This window comes from Patagioenas fasciata, chromosome 4 (assembly GCF_037038585.1).
Source record: "Patagioenas fasciata isolate bPatFas1 chromosome 4, bPatFas1.hap1, whole genome shotgun sequence".
Classification (NCBI taxonomy): domain Eukaryota; kingdom Metazoa; phylum Chordata; class Aves; order Columbiformes; family Columbidae; genus Patagioenas; species Patagioenas fasciata.
In genome coordinates this window covers 15,727,588-15,736,699 of record NC_092523.1, presented here as the reverse complement: position 1 = coordinate 15,736,699, position 9,112 = coordinate 15,727,588, and the positions used below count along the sequence as shown (strand labels likewise).

Sequence of the window (9,112 nt, the reverse complement as noted above, 5' to 3'; positions counted from 1 at the left end):
TTTCTGTAGTTGAAATTGGAAAAACAAACAAAACAGCCTTCATTTGCCCAGCTGAGGAATCTGACTCTGACTTTTATGCACAAGCGCTGGGTGCTTGATTTTTGCATGAAAAATGTATAAAATTTTAGGAAAGCTTTCAAGTGACAAAATGCAGGGCTTCCCTCAGCCATATGCAGGTGCACTGTTTGGGTTGTGAGGTTACAAAATCTTCCGTTCCCTTTGATTGCTTTTGCTTGCATATAAAAGACCTAAATCAAATACTAAATCAAGTGCTGATAGTGTTTTCACCTTGTTTTCTACCCTGGGCTTAAGAGATGTGGGCATTGCTGCCCATGGTGTCTGAGGCTGTTTGTTAATTTTTTCTAACCCAGTTTATGAGGACAAACCTATTCACCTGAGCTGGAACTAATATGGAAGAGTTCTCTGCTGCTCTTCACTGGAGCAACTCAGGGATACGTCTTTATGCTGTGGTTGGTTAGAGCTGGGAATAAAGTGCCAAAATCAGCAGCTGAAATAAGTAGAGTAAATCAAGTTAAGAGGGAACAGGACAACATTTTGGAAATAGAGGGAATATGGGGTAAAACCATTACCTAGAAGTTCAGGGTTAAGATGATGAGATATAAATTGATTGGTATTTCCTGGGTTTATAAGGGCAGACCCTGGTGGATGATGTCATCATCTGCTCGCTTTTCATATCGCCGTGTGTCTACTTGGGCTGCCAAGCTGCTGCAGATCTGGCTTTCCCTCTAAAATCCACAGGAATTTTACCTGAACAATCCATGCAGTATCAGGTGCTTTACAGTGCTTTTTAAAGAGCTTATGATGATACTAGGTCATCCATGCTGCTGCTGCTGGTAAGTTAAATTCATGGGGACATCTACTGTATAAAAGTGCTTCAGGTATTGCAAGACACATGAGCTTGCAACAATGTAACTGCCTGGGTTCAATGCAAATGCTGAAATGAGCATATACATTTCTGATTGGGTGACTGGTTAGCTTACTTTGTTCCCAATGGACTAAAAGTTGCCTAGAATTAAGCTAGACTTTAATCGAGGCAAGCCACTTATTCTAAATTAACCTGTTTAAAGTTTCACCTTATGTTTAATTGGTGCAGTCTGTAAAGCATTTAATTGATGAATATTTAACATATCTGGGAAAGAAGTATTATTCTTCACAGTGAGAATTTTAAGCCCGCATGATATAGAGATAGGACATTCAAAAAGAGGTTGATGTGGCCCCAGAATAACTATGAGGGCTGTAGAGGTGTGCCATTGCGACCACACAGCGTGATACATGAACCTAAAGCTCAAGTTTGTAGATAATTCCTTTCTTACTACACCAACCTTATTTGTGACGTGTCTGTTCCTCAAGATCTTATTTAGCAGTACTTTGGTGGTCTGGAAGATTTCTTCCCCTCACTGTACAGAGCAAGCAGCTCTCCACCACAGAAGTGCCTGCAAATGTGCTGGCACATGGTCCTCATGGAAAAAAGAGATAAAAGGGCAGCCAACAAAAGACCTAGATGTTGTCCTACCCAGAACCCAATGAGAGGTCATAGTAGGCTGCTAGGACTGAAGACAAAGTATTTCACAGCTTCCAGGAGTTAGCAAGTCTGGTGGGTTGAAGACTCAAGACCAGACGACAAGAGTTATGCCAATCTTTCTGCACCTTTGTCATAAAGTTCATCAAAACCACTGGAAGCCCATGCCCAGAATGAATTAGAGGGTGAACAGAGTGATTCAGTGCTTTTATAGGACTCTGCTGTTCAGCCATTTTTTAAAGATATTTCAAAATTTTTAGCAGTTTGGTTTCATTCTTTTTAAGAAAGGTTGTTCCTTGAACAAAGAAACTGTATCCAGTTATGGGTTTATGTTTTCTGAATGCCATCACGGACAAGAACAGTAACATTCCAAGGCTTGGAGCAGCTGTGGGGAAGTAAGCACTTGTATACCATCATCTGCTGGCTTTGACATATGCAAGAGAGTGACTGAAAAGTCTAAACATGCATCTGAAATGCTGTAAAATCAATAGTACATATTGAGGTTGTCAAAGACTCTTCATATAATATGTTTCATACCATCAGTCATTGGCATTATGGTAATGGCTCCTAACTGCTGCGATAGGATTTACAATATGGTGTATGACTAAAATAGGGGATTGTTCTAAGGAATTGGTGTGTATTTTTAAATTTATTGGACACAGTTGGAAACATAGCTGAAAGCAAGACTGCCTTCATGTAACATACTGCCAGAACTAACTGCTTTGATTTCTTAAGACTAGATGATGATTGTTTGATCATTTTATTAAAAAAAAAAAAAAAGTCTAGGTGTCAAAGAGTTTCCTTATGTCTAAACAAGTGTTATTAACTTCAATTATGGCTGCCAGGTGGAGAACTGTGCAGTTCTTTTACCATGTTTCAAAATATTTCACTTAGACATTTTGGAAAAACATACATCCCTATTCATAACCCCTGTTACTGTTCTGATTTATAGGTTCTGCTCCACTGTAAATCATTCAAAATGAAAAAATTAAATTTTATGGCATCAAACTTATGTGGCATCGTGCCTGAGCAAAGGGCAGAAGGAATGTGATTCTTATACTGCCCGTTACTATTGAACTTGATTTTTTCTTTTTTAACAGATGGCTGAGATACACATATAGAGAGAGGTAAAGTATATTTATTCTTTATTTGGACTTTGAATTAAAAATAAAACACTCTTCAATCATTTTTGCCAGTTGTTTATAAAACTTTGACTACTAAGTGGTGTATTTTTTTTTAATATACAAATATTTGCATCTGAAACAGAATTTTGGTTTCAAGCCACGCACTTTAATTGCTGCTGATGGTTAAATGTATCATTCATTTAGTCTGACAGGTTCTTGGAGAAAAAAAAGTGTCACAGTGTCAGAAGTGGCATGGGGAAAAGGGTGAAATCTTATCATTTTTAACTGGAGAGAGAATCTTGAAATATATTAAAAATCATGGCCCATGTTCTCTAGTGATGAAGAGATTTTGGATGAGGCAATATGACATTACGTTTTGAAAAAATCTATATTCTTTGCTTTACACATTCCCTAGTACAATTTATCAATGACAGCAAACATCACTGACCTGGCATGATTCCTGTCTATGAAGTGGTTTTTTTTGACAGAAGAAATTTCTCATGCAGTTTCTGAGGGTTTTCTGGAAGGCATGGTGGCATTATAGGCTTAGATTTATCTTTAACCCATCAACAATGCAGGAGCTTGTTTTAAACTCTGATAGAGGTAGCTAGTAAAGTCATTCTATGAGCACAGAGCTCAGTACTTGCCCAAGGTGTACTTTTCAGATATTCATAGTTTTAAAATACCAGAGGTCATGATTTAAAGGCTTGAGATGATGAAGGGTCACCTTAGAAATGTGGAAATAGGTACCTGGTTATATTTCAGGTGTCTCTCCTGCCATGAACTCTCTTGTTTTAATGAGATTCCCTTTGATTTAGCTGGAAAATCTGTTCATCGCCTCATCCTGCACTTCTCAGCCCAGCCAGATCCCCTAAATGTGTGGCTACATCCTTAGGACACACGCATGAAAATGTGTCAGCACCTTTGAGAGGGGATGTCTACATTTTTATCACCTGATGGGCACAGTTTTGGTCATGTAAGTGATGATCAGGGCCCTTGACCACTTCCTTACTGTTACAAAGTGGTTAATAATTAGTATTTTAAGGAAACTTTGAGGTATACCCAATAGCAGTTGCTCTTGACTAGTGTAAGGTGTGAAAGGCAACCCCTAGTGACAGCACTGAACCCTCCATGCACCAGTCATCAAACTCTACCCTTTCCAGATGGCCTGTGTGCACTTTTTCAACTCTAGGGAATATTTTGGCTTTAATAAAAAGCTATACTATGTACTGTACTAAAAATGTAGCAAAAATCATTGGCAGAAAGGAAGAATGGCCAAGTCTTGTTTTCATTTGCCTCTATTAATACAGTCGAATTAATGATATCTGATTTTTTAGATATGTTTAGGTCATAAGACTGTGATTTTCTGGTCATGTGCAATTCTATGTATTACTTATGTCGTGTTAATAGAGACATTTTCAGCCTTTCATTTTATACCACGTATGATTTTATCTCATTTTAATTACATGTAGGTTTCTTTGAAATATCTGTTAAAACCTTATCTATAAAATGAAATGGATATTGAAATACCCAATCTCCATGTTGTAGGTAACAAAAACAATATAAATGTTAACAACATTCCATTTAAATACAGAATCAACTATATTAAGTACCTTGGGGTTAAGATTTTAACTTCCTTAGATTTATGGTAAGAATTAAAACATCCTCTCTTGTTACATTTATAAACATACAGCTCATTAGACGAAGGAAATTTCCTTTATCATTAATAGGTCACATTAATGTGATAAAAATGTCTACAGTCTCAATAAATTTTATTCTTATTTTAAGCAGTTACCACATAAAGTGTTTATCCTTCAAAATTCTTAATAGCACTTTTATATCCTCCAATTGAAATAATACAGGGCAAAGAATAAAAAGAAACAAATTAATCCTCCCCTGGGAAACAGGAAGACTAGCACTGCCAGATATGAAGTTGTAGCATTGATTTGCTAATCTTAAATATTTTCTTCTCTCTTTCCATGATTTTAATGTGGAAATGAGTGTCTGTGCTGAAGGATCTAGAACTAAAATGCAAAAATTACCTTCCAAGAAATGACTTTATGTAAGGGACCCAATACTTCTGCTCTGCATCCCTCTTTTAGTCAGAATTGGCACTTCTGGAAGCTGAAAATGGTAAGAGTCTCATTTATATTTGGAGATACTGATTATCATAACAACATAAAATAGAGGAAAGACAAAACTGGATGAGACTCAGTGACCACATAGCCTTGACTTTGGGAGTGGCCACTCAGAAACTTTTTCCTCAAAGCTCTATTTTTCTGAAAACTTTGCCATAGTAAATTATTTTTACCGATTCCAGGTCTCATTTCATTTGGACTAGGTGCCAAGCTTCCTACTAGAAGAGTTGTCAAACCCTGTGTTGTCTAGGCAGCAATTCCCAAAGTCTAAATCCAGAACATTCACATATTCAGAAAGAATTTGTTGGTGGTCTGTAGAGAGCAGACTGGTCGATCTGTGTGGGATTTATTTTTGGTTTCTAGTTGCTACTACATGTGTTAAGTTTATTCACTGAGAAGTGAAAATGTTTGGCGGAGTTATGAAGTTATCTGGAAACAAGGGGCCAGTGGTATGTAAGATAATGACTGATACGACAATAACCAGACCTTGGTAAGAACTAAAACTGCTGTGGAAAACCAACATTGTTCAGAGTAGTGAGTGCAGCAAAGGGATAAAAATGACATGGCAGAAGACCCAGCTTCCAAGAACAGAATGGATGCAGGATGCATGAGGAGAAGGGGTGATGACTGTGAAAACAGAGAAAACAACAGGTGATGAAAATACATTTTTTTTACAAAAATGAAAACAATCCCAACCTTATTGCAATTGAAAACTATGGGCATTCTTTACAACTAAAGCTGGATTTCTATCGAAAATCATGAATCTGGTTAAACTGATATATTTTGGTGGAGAAATGTAACTTTCATAGAAATTTTATTTTGAAAAAATGCAGATGAAATGTTAGATCAGGAACATACCACTTCATCTTTTGTTTTGTTTAAAATGGCTCTTCTGACTTTGAAGGCTGTTCTACAAGACACGATTCTATATGAAAGCTATCAGAAAATGTAACTGCAGTCAAATTTGAAACAAGAGTTTTGGCTGTTTGAATTGACAGGATTTCATTGATAGGAATTTTTGAAGTCTGACTTTTCATTATGGTTGATATTTTTTTGGAAATATCAGAGTTTTTCATGTAATAGAAATTCAGATTTTTTTCATCTATATTCCTGATACTGTTTCGCTACTTCAGTAATGGCTGTATCAGCCACACAATTGTTGTTCATACACAAAAAAAGTGATGGAATTCCCATCTACCCCTCCCATGAGCAGAAAATGCTGTAATAAGACATCTTCTGCACAATTGGAAGAAGTGTATGGGTGAATGGAGACAAGGTGTAAGGCTAATGCTTAGGTATGATTATGTTCATTCATATATAGCTAGAGGAAGCTGCATTTAAGTTTTACCTTGTCTCTAAGTCTACTACATCCTTGTTAAAGTGTGGGAAGGTTTTAGAGTTTAGAAATTAGGAAAGTGCAGTGCTATCTAATTGGAGAGTTTATCACTAAGCCCAGCTCATCCAAGATAAAACACATCATTGTAATTTCTCTCATAATGTGCACGTTACACTAGTCAAATCATAGTGTCAGCTTTCATTATGCTTATTTGCTTTGTAAATGCCTTGATTACTACTACACTTTTGCAGGATGGAGTGTGGAGAAAATCTCTCTTGGACATGACTGTGATAGTAAAGCATCTGATGGAAGAGAAATTCTCCTTTCCTACAAAAGGTAAAGCAAGTGGGAGTTTATCGCAAGCTTTTTTTCCCCCCTCAAGATGTTGTCTGAAGCACTTGTTTTCAAAAGAGGATAAGTGTGCCTGGACTTCTACACACTATGATGGCAATGTGCTTTTTAAGATGTTAAGGAAAGCACAAGCAGTAACACACACACACACACAGAAATATATGTATATACATATATATATGTATGTCAAAACAAAGTCAAACTCAGGAGTGAGTCTGACTGAGAGTCTTCCGTCAAAGCTGCCATTCTTGACCGTTAGCCCAGAAAAGGCTCCTTGGCCTGTGTCTGGTAGAATCAGTAATTTAAGGATGGTACAGTAATTCAACAAAAAGTAAATACTTTCTCAAGGGCTAGTTGCCGGCTTAGTACTCCAAATTTAACAACTAAACCATTGACGCTGTAGAGTATCATTCCCATTAGCTTTAACAGGCTTGAATAGGTTGTGATCTGGTTTGGTTTCTGTAGCATTCACGCGGTTTTGCTATGGCTGTCTTAGCAAGGGGCAATTGTGTGGACAACCAACTGCATGCAAACCGACCCCAGTGTCATTCTGTGTGTGGGGTGGAGTCCTCACATGGGGTGCAAACCGGGCACATGAGGGGTGCACAATGCTCGGGACTCCTGGGTGTTCTGTAGGATCTCATTGTGCCCTGGCCTGTCTGGGAGGGCTTCTCCCTTCACATGACAGTGACCATGGAGACAGAACAAATGTCTTTGAACTAGATTTGGAGTTAAATAATTTTCTTTGTTGAGGAGTTTTGCTAAGCCACTGCATGAATCTTGAACAAGAATCACGTTGCACTCATTGGGATTCTATATCAGTGGATGTGAGGAGGAAAGTAGTGGGCATGAGATACCAGAGAGCTTAGAGCAATTCCCTCCAGCATAATTTGCCCTACTGCTCGATTCTGGACAGTATCATCTCTGTCTAAGCCCTCTCCACAGCTGCTGTTGGGCAGCAACAAGAGAAGTCAGGCAATAGTAGTATGTATGCAGTGGTTGTGAATGGGGACAGATGTTGGTAAGTTAGATTTCATTTTGATGTCCTGATTTAATTCTTTTTTAGTTTTCTTTGAGAAGAAAGTGTGTAATATTGATCATAAGAATCTTTTAATCACAATAACAGGAAACCAGGTTTGGAATTAGGAACAAGAATAAGGTTTAATAGAAAAACCTTTCTCACAGGGGAAAATAAACATTTGGGAAAGGACTTGAAATATAGATGGATCAAAATTTTAAAGCAGTCCCTTAATAAAGGTGGTGGAATTACCTGCACAAATACAGATGGATCAAAATTTTAGACTGGTCCTTTAATAAAGATGGTAGAATTACCTGCACAAAATAGTAACCATACTCCCAGTCTGCAGCCAGGAAAATGATTAGTTGTTATTGAGTTTGGAAGAATAAGAAACTTTGGCACTATAGCAGTCTAAAAATACATTTTAAATCACGAAAGAATACATGAAAAGCATTTTTTTATCTAGGGAACTAGAAATAATACACCTGCAAGTATAATGAACGGCATAATATTGGCACTGCATGGGGCATTGAGCAATTTGTACCACAGTCATAGGTTCTTTCTTGCTATTAATTTGTGATAAAGTAAACTTTTTTTTCCAGATCTTTGTTATATTTCTGGCTCTCATTTATTGTTCACCAACTCTTTTCCTTTGTGTTTAGTCTTTGCCAGCTTTTTCTGTTTAAGTTTTTTGTCCATTCTCTTAGTTGTTCCCCTGGCTATGCTCCATCTCCTTAGGTTACCTCTAAAAAAAAAAAAAATCTGAAAAAAAGGACTGTGTCATGTCCTGAACTGCAAAAGCAGTCAAATGTGTATCAGAATGTGGTTTGCTTCACTGATGGCTTTTCTTTAAAAACAAACTAAGTATTATGCATACAGTGTGCATGTATGATAGTACTGCTGTAAATGATGGTACTCTTGTAAATCAGATGTGAAAAAAGGTGCCAGCAGTCATTCAAATGGAGCCTGCTCTTGCTAGCCTTGGAATCAAGCTGGCAAAATGAGACCCAGCTCAGGTACAATGTGGTATGAGTTGTTAATGCATTGCTGACCCAGGGCTAACAAGTGCCAGGGAAAATTTAAAAGCAAGATCTACACTAGACAGATGCAAATGTGGGATAACATAGTTCAAGTGTCTAGACCTTTTCTGAGCCTTTAAAGAAAGGAAGTTTAACACTGAATTGCTTCTTTTCCAGGTGAAAAATAATAAAAAAGAATTCTTACAGGTTTACTTTTTAATAATTCATTGTTGCTAACATTCTTCAGTTTGGCAACTAGGCCAAGAAAAAGCACTCTGTAGGTATTAAACCCTCAAGTACGAGGTTTACTTATTAGAGTCCTCATGCAATTGACAGCTACATGTGATGGCTCTGCACACTGAAAGTGCACTGAGCCATTGTGCAGTCTAGAGCTGGTGACACCGCAGAATTCTTCAGTTTTCTGAAACCTGAGGCCATGCAATCAGCAAGTACGCTGTCAACAAAGCAGTGACTCCTAGGCAATTGATTCGTAGGTACACACCCCATGAGGACAGACTTAAGTATTTGCTATCTAGAGCATACGGTATTACCAAGTCAAAACATACTTGAGTTTATAGGTCTGTGG

At 37.6% G+C, this 9,112-nt stretch overlaps 1 long non-coding RNA gene across 1 annotated transcript in view; it reads left to right on the top strand.

Annotated features, from left to right (window-relative positions):
* Positions 1-4,720: 4,720 nt before the first annotated feature.
* LOC139827898 (uncharacterized) overlaps positions 4,721-9,112 on the top strand; it is a 44,043-nt gene continuing 39,651 nt past the window's right edge. The window contains exons 1-2 of the long non-coding RNA XR_011739023.1: positions 4,721-4,797; positions 6,390-6,474. This is a non-coding gene — a long non-coding RNA (uncharacterized lncRNA). The remainder of the gene's footprint in view (positions 4,798-6,389; positions 6,475-9,112) is intronic.